Source organism: Lissotriton helveticus, chromosome 10 (genome assembly GCF_964261635.1).
Source record: "Lissotriton helveticus chromosome 10, aLisHel1.1, whole genome shotgun sequence".
NCBI classification, from domain to species: Eukaryota; Metazoa; Chordata; class Amphibia; order Caudata; family Salamandridae; genus Lissotriton; species Lissotriton helveticus.
In genome coordinates this window covers 232,174,643-232,192,766 of record NC_136071.1, presented here as the reverse complement: position 1 = coordinate 232,192,766, position 18,124 = coordinate 232,174,643, and positions in this window count along the sequence as shown.

The following is an 18,124-nucleotide window of genomic DNA, read 5'->3' as shown; positions in this document are numbered from 1 at the left end:
AGGATAAATTCAACAATAGCATATTGTTGGATTTATCAATAACATTTTAGGAAGTCCTTGAATGATATTTTATGGCTTCCTGGCATTAGTTATTTTTAATAACTTCTTGCCATGTGAATCTATGTGACTGGGGATCTGCAATGGGGAAAATGAACTGGGCAATTTCTCTAACACCAGGGCCTATAAAACATCTTTTATATGACCCTGCCTATATCTACAGTCCCCCCTCCCCTGGGATACCTAGGGGAGAAGTTGGGAGTTCTGAATATGTATAAATATTGCAGACCCTCCTTCCACAGTGCTCCTAGCACAAAAGTCGATTTTGGGAAGCACTTTACTACAATGTTGGGAGTGAAGTGTGCAATTTCATTAACCCAAGGCATACTGACCCCCCCCTACTACTTGGCCACCTAATGCAATTTTTAAGTGCTGCAAACACCAAAGTCGAGTTTGTCCACAATTTTAATTTTTAAAAGCAGTCCTGGAACACAGGGCTGCTTTTAAACTGGCCTCAGGCTTCAGCAGTACACACATGCAAGTGCAGAAAGCCTGCTGGCCTCTAAATTGCCATGTTCTATTATATACTAGGGACTTAAAGGTAGTTTCAATCCCCCTACCCTATTATGTACTAGGGCCTTATAGAGGAGGTCATACCAATCCTGGGGGTACCAGAAACCATAGTGTACCCTAGTGTATGTAGGTGTTTTCACTGTATTCTAAGTGTGTTTTTCACCATAGCACTGGTCCTGGGCCTGCCTAGCAGAGCCCAGGGTGATTTCAGAGTCAGAAAAACAGCATCTAGGGGTCCCAAATGGGGCACAAAGTGGGGGGACACTGCATACAGGTCCTGATTTCCAATACAGGTGATCAGGTTATTCTTGTGATAAGTGATTAACATTGTAATGTCATTTGTGGTAAACTGGTACATGATGTCACTTTTGGCTAGCCCATAACTATCATTTTAGTAGAATGAGATCCATGCATTACCCTCTCCCTGAGCTCATGATTGAAGGAATTGCATTACACTTTTCACATTCAGACATTCAGTACATTTGCCTGGCACACCAAATACTAAGTATTTCTCAATTAACTTCAAAGTTATGTTTTATTTAAAATACTTAATTATACTCAAAAGAACTACAGCTGATCGTTTTATTCCATAAAATATGTGATCTACAGACCTGCCGACCCCTTTTCCAGATACTCAGTGGCAGTCTTGGTTAGATAATGTAACTTGTCTTATGTACGTTACACAGGATTAAAAAGTTGTCCTCTTTCACCCTCATTACAAGTTCCGGGCTAAACTGCAATCTCAGTGCAATCTGATGTTTGCACAAGGGTTGGAGACATGAGTTGCGAGATTATTATCACACCTTCACAGTTTTTCCCTAATGGTACATACCAGATGTGGTAAATACCACACCTTGTGTGCAAATCTTGAAATTAAGGTCCTAGACTCTCCAAGGGGAGCTAACGCTAGCAGACATTACTTACTCCAGAAATATTTTGTTTTTTTATAGTGCTTATAAAGCACACAATGCTTAACTTATGGGCTTCTAGGCAACCATAAGAGGCAACAGCTGTCTGTTTTGAGTGTGAGTTATGTATTACATACCAACAAAAGACAATTGTATGGTGGTAATGCCCTGCTCCATGACTTCAAAGAATCCACGCTGGCACCCCTTAAGGACATTCTACATGCTGCACCGTATCTCATCTAGGGCCTGTAGAAATATGATCACATAACCGTCATCCTGATGGAACTACATTGGCTCCCTTTGCAGGCCAACAACATCTTCAAAGCTGGCTGTATAATTCACAAAGCCATCACGGCCAGCACTCCTCCTTATTTTGCAGACAAGCTCATTATCTCTGGTGGTTGTTGGCATTCTTGCAGCCAGAACATCATCATGAAACTACAAAGTGTTAAAAAGAAAAATAAGGCAGTAGGACTTTTCCATCTATATACTTTGGATCTCGCATAACATCCCTGTATCCATCAGGACTACCCCAATACTGATCTAATTTAGGAAACAATTGAAGACCCACCTCTTTGAAGAACGCTATATTATAATGCACTCATTTAATTGACCACAACCAACAACCACTCCCATCACTCATTGACTTTATGCTTGTCATTCACACACTATAGTGCTCTGCTCCCATTTGGCCATATACATACATATGTCTTTATATATATATATATATATATATATTTATATATATATATATTTATATATATATATATATATATATATTCACGCTCCAAGGTTGTCCACCTTATGAGTAGCACGCGAGCAGCAGCTTTATTAATGTTTAGCTGAGGACGGGGATCCGCTCGTAGACGCCGCTCCGTAATGGATCTGCCGTCGGGCAGATCCATTACGGAGCGGCGTCTACGAGCGGATCCCCGTCCTCACCTACACATAAATAAAGCTGCTGCTCGCGTGCTACTCACAAGGTGGACAACCTGGAGCGTGAATCTATATGCGGCAGTCCAGCCGCAGAGTATGCACCACCCCGTTAACGTGGGGGTCACGGCAGTGAAGTAGCAGCCGTACATGGGATCGAGGACGGGCCCACTCGTGGAGTCCATACAGGACTTGATTGTGTGCTTTCCGCACTACACTTCCCAGAAGTCTCATTGGAGCCTCCCATTGGCGGGTGAGTTATATGAAATTGGAGAAGTGTAGCGGGTGCGCACACCGCTTCCGTTAAAGCCCCTGAAGAGAAGCAGATGGAGCTTCGAAACGCGTCAGGCAGATCCATTACGGAGCGGCGTCTACGAGCGGATCCCCGTCCTCACCAACACATAAATAAAGCTGCTGCTCGTGTGCTACTCACAAGGTGGACAACCTGGAGCGTGAATCTATATGCGGCAGTCCAGCCGCAGAGTATGCACCACCCCGTTAACGTGGGGGTCACGGCAGTGAAGTAGCAGCCGTACATGGGATCGAGGACGGGCCCACTCGTGGAGTCCATACAGGACTTGATTGTGTGCTTTCCGCACTACACTTCCCAGAAGTCTCATTGGAGCCTCCCATTGGCGGGTGAGTTATATGAAATTGGAGAAGTGTAGCGGGTGCGCACACCGCTTCCGTTAAAGCCCCTGAAGAGAAGCAGATGGAGCTTCGAAACGCGTCGGGCAGATCCATTACGGAGCGGCGTCTACGAGCGGATCCCCGTCCTCACCTACACATAAATAAAGCTGCTGCTCGCGTGCTACTCACAAGGTGGACAACCTGGAGCGTGAATCTATATGCGGCAGTCCAGCCGCAGAGTATGCACCACCCCGTTAACGTGGGGGTCACGGCAGTGAAGTAGCAGCCGTACATGGGATCGAGGACGGGCCCACTCGTGGAGTCCATACAGGACTTGATTGTGTGCTTTCCGCACTACACTTCCCAGAAGTCTCATTGGAGCCTCCCATTGGCGGGTGAGTTATATGAAATTGGAGAAGTGTAGCGGGTGCGCACACCGCTTCCGTTAAAGCCCCTGAAGAGAAGCAGATGGAGCTTCGAAACGCGTCGGGCAGATCCATTACGGAGCGGCGTCTACGAGCGGATCCCCGTCCTCACCTACACATAAATAAAGCTGCTGCTCGCGTGCTACTCACAAGGTGGACAACCTGGAGCGTGAATCTATATGCGGCAGTCCAGCCGCAGAGTATGCACCACCCCGTTAACGTGGGGGTCACGGCAGTGAAGTAGCAGCCGTACATGGGATCGAGGACGGGCCCACTCGTGGAGTCCATACAGGACTTGATTGTGTGCTTTCCGCACTACACTTCCCAGAAGTCTCATTGGAGCCTCCCATTGGCGGGTGAGTTATATGAAATTGGAGAAGTGTAGCGGGTGCGCACACCGCTTCCGTTAAAGCCCCTGAAGAGAAGCAGATGGAGCTTCGAAACGCGTCGGGCAGATCCATTACGGAGCGGCGTCTACGAGCGGATCCCCGTCCTCACCTACACATAAATAAAGCTGCTGCTCGCGTGCTACTCACAAGGTGGACAACCTGGAGCGTGAATCTATATGCGGCAGTCCAGCCGCAGAGTATGCACCACCCCGTTAACGTGGGGGTCACGGCAGTGAAGTAGCAGCCGTACATGGGATCGAGGACGGGCCCACTCGTGGAGTCCATACAGGACTTGATTGTGTGCTTTCCGCACTACACTTCCCAGAAGTCTCATTGGAGCCTCCCATTGGCGGGTGAGTTATATGAAATTGGAGAAGTGTAGCGGGTGCGCACACCGCTTCCGTTAAAGCCCCTGAAGAGAAGCAGATGGAGCTTCGAAACGCGTCGGGCAGATCCATTACGGAGCGGCGTCTACGAGCGGATCCCCGTCCTCACCTACACATAAATAAAGCTGCTGCTCGCGTGCTACTCACAAGGTGGACAACCTGGAGCGTGAATCTATATGCGGCAGTCCAGCCGCAGAGTATGCACCACCCCGTTAACGTGGGGGTCACGGCAGTGAAGTAGCAGCCGTACATGGGATCGAGGACGGGCCCACTCGTGGAGTCCATACAGGACTTGATTGTGTGCTTTCCGCACTACACTTCCCAGAAGTCTCATTGGAGCCTCCCATTGGCGGGTGAGTTATATGAAATTGGAGAAGTGTAGCGGGTGCGCACACCGCTTCCGTTAAAGCCCCTGAAGAGAAGCAGATGGAGCTTCGAAACGCGTCGGGCAGATCCATTACGGAGCGGCGTCTACGAGCGGATCCCCGTCCTCACCTACACATAAATAAAGCTGCTGCTCGCGTGCTACTCACAAGGTGGACAACCTGGAGCGTGAATCTATATGCGGCAGTCCAGCCGCAGAGTATGCACCACCCCGTTAACGTGGGGGTCACGGCAGTGAAGTAGCAGCCGTACATGGGATCGAGGACGGGCCCACTCGTGGAGTCCATACAGGACTTGATTGTGTGCTTTCCGCACTACACTTCCCAGAAGTCTCATTGGAGCCTCCCATTGGCGGGTGAGTTATATGAAATTGGAGAAGTGTAGCGGGTGCGCACACCGCTTCCGTTAAAGCCCCTGAAGAGAAGCAGATGGAGCTTCGAAACGCGTCGGGCAGATCCATTACGGAGCGGCGTCTACGAGCGGATCCCCGTCCTCACCTACACATAAATAAAGCTGCTGCTCGCGTGCTACTCACAAGGTGGACAACCTGGAGCGTGAATCTATATGCGGCAGTCCAGCCGCAGAGTATGCACCACCCCGTTAACGTGGGGGTCACGGCAGTGAAGTAGCAGCCGTACATGGGATCGAGGACGGGCCCACTCGTGGAGTCCATACAGGACTTGATTGTGTGCTTTCCGCACTACACTTCCCAGAAGTCTCATTGGAGCCTCCCATTGGCGGGTGAGTTATATGAAATTGGAGAAGTGTAGCGGGTGCGCACACCGCTTCCGTTAAAGCCCCAGAAGAGAAGCAGATGGAGCTTCGAAACGCGTCGGGCAGATCCATTACGGAGCGGCGTCTACGAGCGGATCCCCGTCCTCACCTACACATAAATAAAGCTGCTGCTCGCGTGCTACTCACAAGGTGGACAACCTGGAGCGTGAATCTATATGCGGCAGTCCAGCCGCAGAGTATGCACCACCCCGTTAACGTGGGGGTCACGGCAGTGAAGTAGCAGCCGTACATGGGATCGAGGACGGGCCCACTCGTGGAGTCCATACAGGACTTGATTGTGTGCTTTCCGCACTACACTTCCCAGAAGTCTCATTGGAGCCTCCCATTGGCGGGTGAGTTATATGAAATTGGAGAAGTGTAGCGGGTGCGCACACCGCTTCCGTTAAAGCCCCTGAAGAGAAGCAGATGGAGCTTCGAAACGCGTCGGGCAGATCCATTACGGAGCGGCGTCTACGAGCGGATCCCCGTCCTCACCTACACATAAATAAAGCTGCTGCTCGCGTGCTACTCACAAGGTGGACAACCTGGAGCGTGAATATATATATATATATATATATATATATATATATATATATATATCACTGAAAAAACCATAGGTTTAAGGAGTTATATAGTTAGGAATTAGTTTTTAAAAAACCTTTAAAATTCACTCAAAAAACTATAAGTTTTAGTGGTGTTATAGTTAGCTGGACATTTTACTCATACAAAACCAATGAAATTGCTCCTATATAGTTAGTTGTACTAACTATATTTCGCGCACCCGCAATCCACTGCTGATGATGTCACATATTAGATCATTCATGACATGGTCAGTGACATCACTGATGACATCTCAAATGACATCACTGATGACTTGTGTGTAACCTATGGTTTTTTCAGTGCCATACTTTTGTCATAAGTAAGACTGTTAGCGCTCTAGTTGTTCTTTAGAACACTCTGGGACATTCGGTCATTGGGCTATAGTTGGGCTACATCTGGCTGATATTTGGGCTACATTTGTTTTTTTTTGTCTCTGGTGGCCATCTTTGGGCTACATTGGGCTACATTGGGCTACATTGGGCTACATTTGGGCTCTAACATATATATAGCCCAATATATATTTTTTCAAAGTTAATTTTCGTAAAAACCACAGGAGCACATATCTTGAGACATAGCAAAGGCACATCGGGCTACCAGTCCCTACAATTTTGCCAAGTTTGGTGGAAAACCATTCAGCCGTTCGGGCGAAAAGTGAGTCCAACCGCCCTATGGAAATTAACATGGGGAAAACACGTTTTGGGACCCCCCTTTTATCTCGGCCCCCGCTTGACAAATCCCCCCCAAACTTTCAGGGAAGGAGCGGAGCGCCGGAAGGCAAAGTTAAGGAAAATTTCAGGAAGATTCCTCAACCGGCGCCAAAGTTATTCCCAATAGAATGTTGCGATTTCCCTATGGAAAACAATCCTAACTATATATACCTACTGGCTATCGCCAGTAGGTAATAAAATTTCTATGGCAAAATGAAACCCCTCATTTTGTTCCTTTTCAAATTAAATGTATTAAGTGTTACCACTTTATTCCAATCAAGATGACTTCAGGTGTGCCATACGTTTGTCATAAGTAAGACTGTTAGCGTTCTAGTTGTTCTTTAGAACACTCTGGGACATTCTGTCATTGGGCTATAGTTGGGCTACATCTGGCTGATATTTGGGCTACATTTGGGCTCTTTTGTCTCTGGTGGCCATCTTGGGAGACTGCATATCAGAATTTTTTTAATGAAATATAAGAGGATTTGAGAAGTCACTCAAAATGTGCCCTAATTTTTCTTTCTTCAGCACTAATCATAATTTCTATGGCAAAATGAACCCCCTCATTTTGTTCCTTTACAAATAAATGTTTTAAGTGTTAACACTTTATTTCAATCAAGATAACTTCAGGTGTGCCATACCTTTGTCATAAGTAAGACTGTTAGCGCTCTAGTTGTTCTTTAGAACACTCTGGGACATTCTGTCATTGGGCTATAGTTGGGCTACATCTGGCTGATATTTGGGCTACATTTGTTTTTTTTTTGTCTCTGGTGGCCATCTTTGGGCTACATTGGGCTACATTTGGGCTCTAACATATATATAGCCCAATATATATTTTTTCAAAGTTAATTTTCGTAAAAACCACTGGAGCACATATCTTGAGACATAGCAAAGGCACATCGGGCTACCAGTCCCTACAATTTTGCCAAGTTTGGTGGAAAACCATTCAGCCGTTCGGGCGAAAAGTGAGTCCAACCGCCCTATGGAAATTAACATGGGGAAAACACGTTTTAGCACCCCCTTTTATCTCGGCCCCCGCTTGACGAATCCCCCCCAAACTTTCAGGGAAGGAGCGGAGCGCCGCGAGGCAAAGTTAAGGAAAATTTCAGGAAGATTCCTCAACCGGCGCCAAACTTATTCCCAATAGAATGTTGCGATTTCCCTATGGAAAACAATCCTAACTATATATACCTACTGGCTATCGCCAGTAGGTAATAAAATTTCTATGGCAAAATGAAACCCCTCATTTTGTTCCTTTTCAAATTAAATGTATTAGGTGTTACCACTTTATTCCAATCAAGATGACTTCAGGTGTGCCATACTTTTGTCATAAGTAAGACTGTTAGCGTTCTAGTTGTTCTTTAGAACACTCTGGGACATTCTGTCATTGGGCTATAGTTGGGCTACATCTGGCTGATATTTGGGCTACATTTGGGCTCTTTTGTCTCTGGTGGCCATCTTGGGAGACTGCATATCAGATTTTTTTTAATGAAATATAAGAATTTGAGAAGTCACTCAAAATGTGCCCTAATTTTTCTTTCTTCAGCACTAATCATAATTTCTATGGCAAAATGAACCCCCTCATTTTGTTACTTTGCAAATTAAATGTTTTAAGTGTTAACACTTTATTCCAATCAAGATGATTTCAGGTGTGCCATACTTTTGTTATAAGTAAGACTGTTAGCGCTCTAGTTGTTCTTTAGAACACTCTGGGACATTCTGTCATTGGGCTATAGTTGGGCTACATCTGGCTGATATTTGGGCTACATTTGTTTATTTTTGTCTCTGGTGGCCATCTTCGGGCTACATTGGGCTACATTGGGCTACATTTGGGCTCTAACATATATATAGCCCAATGTAGCCCAATATATATTTTTTCAAAGTTAATTTTCGTAAAAACCACTGGAGCACATATCTTGAGACATAGCAAAGGCACATCGGGCTACCAGTCCCTACAATTTTGCCAAGTTTGGTGGAAAACCATTCAGCCGTTCGTGCTAAAAGTGAGTCCAACCGCCCTGTGGAAATTAACATGGGGAAAACACGTTTTGGGACCCCCCTTTTATCTCAGCCCCCGCTTGACAAATCCCCCCCAAACTTTCAGGGAAGGAGTGGAGCGCCGCGAGGCATAGTTAAGGAAAATTTCAGGAAGATTCCTCAACCAGCGCCAAAGTTATTCCCAATAAAATGTTGCGATTTCCCTATAGAAAACAATCCTAACTATATATACCTACTGGCTATCGCCAGTAGGTAATATATATATATATATATATATATATATATATATATATATATATATATATATATATATATATATATATATATATATATATATATATATATATATATATATATATCCGATCAACACTCCTACTAGTCGGCAATGGAAACCAACTAACCACATGTAGGTACAGACCACAAGACAGCGCTGATTTACTTCGGAAGAGGTTTAATGTTCATCTGTCCCCAGCATGACGCGTTTCGGCTGCGCCACGGCAGCCTTGATCACATCATATATATAGATATATATATGTATACTACACTGAAAAAACTATAGGTTTCAGGTACGTTATAGTTAGTTGAACATTTCACTCATACAAAACCAGAGAAATTCAGCCGTTATAGTTAGTTCAGCTAGCTATAACTCGCGCCCCCGCAATGCACTGCTGATGATGTCACATATTACATCATTCATGACATGGTCAGTGACATCACTGATAAATGACATCACTGATGACACCATCCAGTGACCGTGTGTTTCAATAACGTTTAAATATGTTTTATATATATATTCCAATGTGTACTGAAAAATGAGTGGGTATATAAGTGTCTGGATGGATGATTTAGTAGATGCGTGACTGACTGTAAAAGTGAGTGATTAAATGTGTCTTACTGAATACATGGGTTAGTGACTGATACGGACATTCACACAGTTTAGTTTGTCAGTTGGTGTGTAAGCGGTTGCATAGGTTGGTGAGTAGCTAAATGAGGATCTATATGGGTTATTGATTGGTTGTCTGAATATCTGTATGGGTGCCTAAGTGTCTGTGTGGCTAGGTGGGTGGGGGGTGACTCTGTGCATAGATGTGTGAGTAGATGATTCACTGGGTGTATGGGTTCAAGAGTGCATCTGTGAAGGGCTGAATATGGGGGTCAGTGTGTGTATGGGTATGATGGTGAGTGAATGGATGCCTCAGTGGTACATGTGTGAGTAACTGCAAATGTGAAAGGCAGTATATGTGAGTGCTGGAGTGTATAAATGACTATATGTGAGAGTGAGTGATTTTGAGAGTAGCTGTATGGATCAGTGTGTGATTGTATTAGTTATTGTATAAGAGTGTAAGTATGTGTTTGAATAAGTGAGGTGGTGTGTGTATAACTGTATAGGTGAGTAGATGGGAGTGTGATTGATTGTTTGCATGACTGACTAGGTGTGTGAGTAACTATATGGATGAGTGGCGGTGTGTGAGTGTCTGTATAGATATGTGAGTGCATTTGATAATGCCGTATTGATGGTTGACTGCATGTATGAGTGTCTGTATGGGTGAATGAGTGGATGTGTTTTTAGACCTAGGAATTAGTGAATGGGTATGTACTAACTGGTATTGATGTGTCTATGGTTTCGAAAATGGTAGTCTGTATTTTAGAGTGGGTGTATCAAAGGTTATATTAGGGTATGAAGAGGTGCATCAGATTATCACGTGGATGATGTAATCAGTGATGTCATTTGAGATGTCATCAGTGATGTCACTGACCATATCATGAATGATGTAATATGGCCTGCCTTTATTAGAAGATCATGGAGACCAGGGCAAAAGGGAATAGAAGGCCTTACTGATCCTTTATCCCCACCAGAGAATTCCCCTGTGATGGGGATGCACCACTGAGAGGATCAGTGGTAACTCAATCAACAGTCCATACCATTTCACCTACCTCTGTACCATCTGCCCAAAGTCTGCACTTACAATCTGCCCCAGCACAACACGGGCCTATGAATGTATCTGGTGGCTCGATTAGCCTGGCTAACAGTGGTAACCTGCCAGTTGGAAATTCCAATCAAAGCACTACCCTAAAAATATTATCCTGGAATGTAGCAGGTCTTGCTGCCAATCTAGATAGTCCTGATTGGTGTGCCCTTGTAGACCTTCACGGGATATGTTTATTCCAGGAAACATGGGCTCTTAATCCTATACATAGACTGTGTTATGTCACCTATATGGAGCCAGCCATGAAGGGACGCAGAGGCAGACCGTCAGGGGGACTGTGTATTTGGATAGGTGTTCACCTCGGGTTTACCATGAAAAGAATAGACACTAATAGCCCCGATATGATATGTATTTTACTGTCACACACCAAAACACCTAAACTGGCACTTATTAATATTTACTCGAGGCCAGCAGGATCAGGAGGCACCTCCCAGACCTTAGACTCCCTGACCACTCTTCTTCACTCCCTTCCAGGAGATGTTACGTTGATGATCGGTGGTGACTTCAACTGTCATTACGAACCACTCATTGGAGTCCCCCAGATCTCAACAGTAGAGGATGAAATATGGTCAATCCCTTATCCAAACATATATCCAGTAAAACAATGGTCAGCCCTGGTACTTCAGTTAACTTCTATCACCTATTCTTTCTCTATAAGAGCTTGTAACGGGCGATTGCAGGGTGATAGCCCAGGGCATTCAACCTATAGGGGAATGGGACATACTTCTGTAATCGATTATTTTATGATTAGCATGCCCCTTTGGTCTAAGATCCTTAATTTCCACATCCTTAGTCGTACGGAAAGTGACCACAACCCCCTGTTAATCGAGATGAGCTTCGATCTGATATCCGAGGGCAATGCAACTCATGATGATAGTGATCTTAGAATAATTCAAGGTGGAAGGAGAATCCGTTGGGCAAACTTGAAAAAGTCCATCGAGGATATGGGTAAATTGTATTTGAGTTTAATTCCACTGCTAGAAAGGGCAAGTTCCATTACGGCTCTCCCATTTGCTAATAGTACGCAAAGGCTCCTGTCTGGATTACATGAGGAACTTACCGCACTATTGGCGAACTCTTTTTACAAAACAGCCCCCATTAAACCTAAGATTCAGGCTGCCAAACACCCCTAAATTTGAAAAGTAAAATTTTTGTATGCATGCCAATCGAACATTAATTTTTCCAAAGAGGGAGTATTGCTTAAGAAACTAGACTGTACACGCTCTAGGAGTGATAGATTTATGTTGAAATATATGTGTATATACTATTCTTTGGTCAGTTCTGTGATCAATCATATATTTTCACAAAATATCCCATAGGTCTGCTAACACGGATCGTAAACATTCTTGTCGGAGACGGTAATGTTATTTACACGAGTTAAAATTAGACATTTCAAATTGGCGTATGTCATAGCCTTCAATATCCATCATGAACATACGCGAATGAGACACCTTAGCCATGAAAGTTTGGCATCGAGAATACACTACGATTAGCCAAACAACTGTGTAATACAGGTCTTGTTTAATTTAATACTTGATCGTGTATAAATATAGGTGACTTTACATCCAACTGAGGAATGATTAAATAAATAACATAGTAACAACAAATCGAGAATAAATATTCATAAGCATCTCGAGTCGATGCATTTGAAAATATGGGTAACAGACTTTAGCGTTTTTTACTATTTGAGGCGCGTTATCCACAAGTTAAGTCATTTAAAGATGGCCGCCTTGTTCGTGTGACATAATAGTACGGATAAGTGCCGCCAGTTGAGACACTACAGCTGCAATGCGGAAATGAGGTATATAAATGACTGCTATGTTGCAGCTTGTTGATAACCTCCGACCAGATTCCTCGGTTGCAGTGTTCCCGTTTACGCGCATTTTCAAATTTTCAGAAAGTAAGTATAGCTTGCTGCTAGGTGTGACTAGATATCGGGGTTGCACTAGCTCAGTTTTCTGAACCATTACCGACTGGGGTGTTGTTAAACTATCGTCTCTTCTGACACCCGACTGTTCGGCCTTACCTTTGATTCTCCCAATGTGAGGACAGAAATGTAACGTAATTCTTCCTTTCTGTACACATAATCTGATTTTTTGGTTGTGGCTTATGAATGTGAGGACAGAGATAGAAACGAACTCTGCCTCCCAAAACCACGTAACGATGTTTGTCCGCAACGATCAATTGGCCTAAGAACAGCTGATGTACAGAAACAATTTACTGTCCAACAGTTTAACAGGACCAGCGAATGCATTAGGGTTTAATGATTCGGCTGTTTTAGCCTCTATGTCTACAATTAACAACTATCGTGTTTTAGGTAGGATTAATTTTTCGCTGGCAACTCATTTATAATTAAAATAATGCGCAAAGATAGCTTCGCTATATCAATGTGCGCACCTGAACCCATACATTGCTGGCATATTGCCAATAATGTTTTATAACAATGTCACAATCTTGGGTAGAAACCGCTGCCTAGTCAAATTCACAATAACTAATACAAGGTCAAAACGATCGTTCCATTACTGAATTTTGGTTGTTCGTCTATTTTTCAGTTGGATCTGGTTTTTATTGTGGAAGAACCATAATCTGGCTTGGTACTGTTGACCGAACGCCGTCTAAGGGAGATATTTGTGACTCCCTAAGGTAAAAAGTTTTTAAAGATACGTATTCACAGTACTATTTTCAGTGCACAAAAAATGTTGCTAGAGGTTGAAAAAAATCCCCTTTTTTTGCCTCCTTTCCACAGAGCGTGACATCACAAACTAAATCGTTGTTCAGAAGTCACACAGTGCGATCTGTTTTTTTTTTTAAAGTAAGTAGTAGATAGAATCAGAATACCAGGTTAATATGACTGTGGTCGAAGGAAAAACGCAGCCACATTCAAATATGTTCACACTATTAAAGTTTAAAATGTCATTATTTGTCGCCACACCGACAGAAATGCATGTTAGAACTATGAAGTCTAAGACAACTTGAGTCTGAGTTTAAATAGATTAAATGTATTTGTGATAAAGTTTGTATTATGCCAGCAACACTGATAGAGATCATATGTTAATATCATGTTATGTCATTGTCTAGGGGTCATCAATACTACATTAACCCTTCGTCCTGATGATGGTCTTGGGATAATACCATATAAGACCGAAACGTCGACATACCAGTCCATGTCTGCATTTATTTCCATCTGACTTACTGGCTATTTCAACAAAAAGTAATTTTTACTCATTATACAGACTGGATTCTTAATCTTTTGTATTTATGGAATGATTGTCCGTTTCCTTATACTTAAGATTTGGTAGTAATTAAGTTGAATATATACCCTTATAATATATGAGTTTGATTCAAAGATATAAAGAATAAGTCTCTTTGAAATATAAATTCTTGTGTTGCTTTTCATTTTTGAACTGGTTTCGTATGTCTGAATAGTTCTAATTCCTCAAAGCTAGTGTGGTAGTATTTGAGGTCTAATCACCAATTCTTGGGCGTTATAATAACTTCGACAGCTACTGATAATTTCAGTATAAGAGCTCTAGTGACATAGACCTTTAGACGCTGTAACGTTGAATTTAAAAATAAAACCCTTGCTGGTACCCTTATTTCATATTTAAACACCCCTGGTTCAACAAGGGCTGTAGAGAATTGAAGCATGTGATGCTTAAGGCACTGAAACAAGGCACGCCGGTAGCAGTAACTGAAGCCAGGAGCACCTACAAGTTAATGATTTTAATGCAAAAACAGAGTGGGAAGAAGAACTATGGCACGCCATCAGATCCGCACTCGAGGCTAAAGACTCACGGACCTTTTGGAATCTCGTTCATACCGGGAAACCAGAAGGCAGGACCTCGATGGATCCAAATATCCCTGAAGAATCTTGGTCTCTGTATTTTCAAGAGCTCTACTCCTTCCCCCAACCTTAAAAAGTGCATCTCCTCCATCCCTGTTGGCCATGGATCCTAATTGGTCCATACTGTTTTTTACTTTGGATGAGGTCAATACCGCAGTGCACAGCCTGCAACCCAACAAAGCGCCTGGGTTAGATAGGATTCCGGGTGACCTATTCAAAGAGGAACCGATAGTCGGGGCCCCTTACCTCTTATTTCTATACAATGCAATTTTGCAGGGTGTACCTCTCCCAGGCACTTGGCTGGGGGCAGAGATAATACCCATTTATAAGAAGGGTTCTCCGCTCGAACCATCTAACTACAGGCCGATTAGCCTTATCGATGTAAGTCCGAAAATCTACACAAGGCTACTTCTACAATGCCTACTGGACTGGGTTAATGATAACAACATCTTATCCCCCCTTCAGGCAGGGTTCAGGGCCAAAACGTCCACAACCGATCAATTATTTCGGCTCCAGGTCCTCTACTGGAAGCATGTTGTTCTGGACCCGGGAAGTTTATACTTAACGTTCGTGGACTTAAAATCAGCATTCAATATGGTGGATCGAAATCAACTTTGGACTATCTTAATATCCATGGTGGTACCAGCATACCTATGCTATCAACTTAAACATCTCCACGATGGCACGTTTGCCAGAGTACGTTTTGGGAAGTATGGTCAATTAACTGGGCCTTTTCCGGTTGAAAAGGGGGTCAGGCAGGGTTGTGTGCTTGCCCCAACCCTATTTTCCCTCTTTCTCAACGGGCTTATAGAAGATCTACTTTCCATTAAAGACATCGATTCCCCGAAATTGGCCTCACAGAGATTTCCCGCATTAATGTTTGCGGACGATACCCTGCTGCTCTCAAAATCCCCCATGGGCATGCAGAGGGTCTTAAATCAGTTCACCAAATTTTGTAATCAAAGAAATCTGGTAGTCAACATTGATAAGACTAAGTACATGGTATTTAATGCCAATACCACTAATTGCCTCCACCCGATGATGGAGGGTAGACCATTAGAAAGAGTCCCAACTTTTGACTATCTAGGCCTGACCCTTAATGACAGAATGGGGTGGGGTCCTCAAATTGCCAAGGCCAACTTAAAATTAATCCAGACAACTGGGGGGATCCTAAAAGTACCAAAAAACTGTGCCTATAAAATTGTTAGTGCCCCACTCGAATTCTTTAAAGTTCAAGCAAGGTCATCTTCCCTTTACGGGGCAGAACTTTGGGGGCACGTTCCTTCTACCGAGCTGACCACTACCGAAAATAATTTCATTAGGCAAATTTTAACTCTGCCCAGAAATACCCTACTTGTTCCACTCAGGTTGGATCTGAACATTAGCCCTATTGCCGATGCTATTGTCTCACGTCCTCTCCTTTACTGGAGGAGGCTGTGGAGTACCCCTGAGTTGGAAAGTTACAAGGAGGAATTAAAGCTGGTCCTGGCTTCCCCAAGAGCAGGCAGGATTCCATGGCTGCGTTTTGTCAGACAGTCCTTAGCTTTAATTGGACACGAAAACTTATGGACAAACCCAGAGGCGTCTTGCCCAGCTATTTCTAAGAAAACATTGTCCATCACTATAAGGGAGTTTAACCTCAGGAAGACACTTAGCTCAGTTACACCAACGAGCCTTACTGGTGACTTCCTGAATCATAAGTCTCTCTATAGCTTTGAACAAGAAATAGACGTAATCCAACCCACCCTAGCGAAGAAGCAGTATTTACAGTTTAGATACGGAACACTGCCTCTTTATTCCATGACTGACAAGTGGACGGGGGGTCTTGTACATCTATGTCCTGGCTGTAGAACTGAAACTGAAACAATTCTCCACGTCGTTCTCTTTTGTCCAGTCTACTCATCCATACGGAGAAAGTGGATAATACAGCTGTGCAATAACTTGGGTATCAGGAACTATCTATCTTTCTTCAGGATTTTGAAGTCTGACACAAATCCAGTGATCGTGTCCGCTGTAACTAAGTTTCTGTTTTCTATGTGGATTACCCGAAGGAAATTGCTTACATAAGGACGGCACATATGTATATATCTGTAGAGACTTGATAACTAATTGGATCACCAAACGCTATCTTAATTTTTTAAACATTTGAAAATAATTTATAACATATTGTCTTCTCCCCTCTGAATTTTAGATGATGTATTTTTACAATTATAATTGTCAATGAATTGTTTAAAAACTGTTTATGTATCTCTATGTGCTTTTATGGTTAAAACTAACCGAAATAAAGCAATCTGAATCGAATCGTAATATGTGACGTGATCAGCAGTGCATTGCGGGGGTGTGAGTTATAGCTAGCTGAACTAACTATAGCGGCCGAATTTCTCTGGTTTTGTACGAGTGAAATGTCCAAATAACTATAACGTCCCTGAAACCTATGGTTTTTTTCAGTGAATTTCAAAGGTTTTTTAAATGCTCATTTCTTACTATACCTACAAAGGTTGGACATGTGAAGAAAGAGGAAGAAAAGCGCAGCCAGAAGCATGACAAATGCAGAAGGCAACAGAAGTCCAAAAAAACGAAGAAAAGTGCAGGAAGAAGCAAGAGATGTGGAGAAAGAACCAACAGAGGAGCAGAAAGTCCTCCTGTGTCCCCAACATTTTGCTGACGGGTACTGGTGGTAACCGACTCCGGCTAACTAGGCCAAGAACCAGTGCTATGCTAAAAGACACTTAGAATCCAGTGAAAACACCTACATACGCTATGGAACTGGATGATTAGAGTACTGCAAATAGAGTGCATGGTGAATTTATAAATGTTTGTGTCTTGGCAAAGTGATTAGATCAGGACATGGAACTGGCTGGGTGATTGGAGGAGTGCATGGGTAGTGACAAGGGGATGGCTGGACTGCATCAGTAGTGCTCAGGTGATTGTAGCAGTGCATGTGTTAGTGCCTTCGTCATTGCATGAGTACATGGGTAGTGACTGGATGATTAGAGAACTGCAAGGAGAGGGCATGGTAAATTGATAAGTGCTTGTGTTTTGCCGCAGTGATTAGATAAGGACATGGAACTGGCTGGGTGATTGGAAGAGTGCACGGGTAGTGACAAGGAGATAGCTGAACTGCATCAGTAGTGCTCAGGGGATTGTAACAGTACATGTGTTAGTGCTTGGGTCATTGCATGAGTACATGGGTAGTGACTGGATGAATACAGTACTGCAAGGAAAGTGTATGGTGAATCTATAAGTGCTTGTGTTTTGGTGCAGTGATTAGATAAGGACATGGAACTGACTGGGTGATTGGAGGAGTGCATGGGTAGTGACAAGGAGATGGCTGGACTGCATCAGTGGTGCTCAGGGGATTGTAGCAGTGCATGTGTTAGTGCCTGTGTCATCGCAAGAGTACATGGGTAGTGACTGGATGATTACAGTACTGCAAGGAGAGTGCATGAATATTATAGCACCCCATTGGCAGGAGTAAAACTGTCACCCAAGCACTAATCACCAGTTTATGGAAAGCCACTGTACACAAGAACCACCACCGAACTAATGAAGAGACTCCAGACGATACAGAAGTCAGCGGCAAAACTC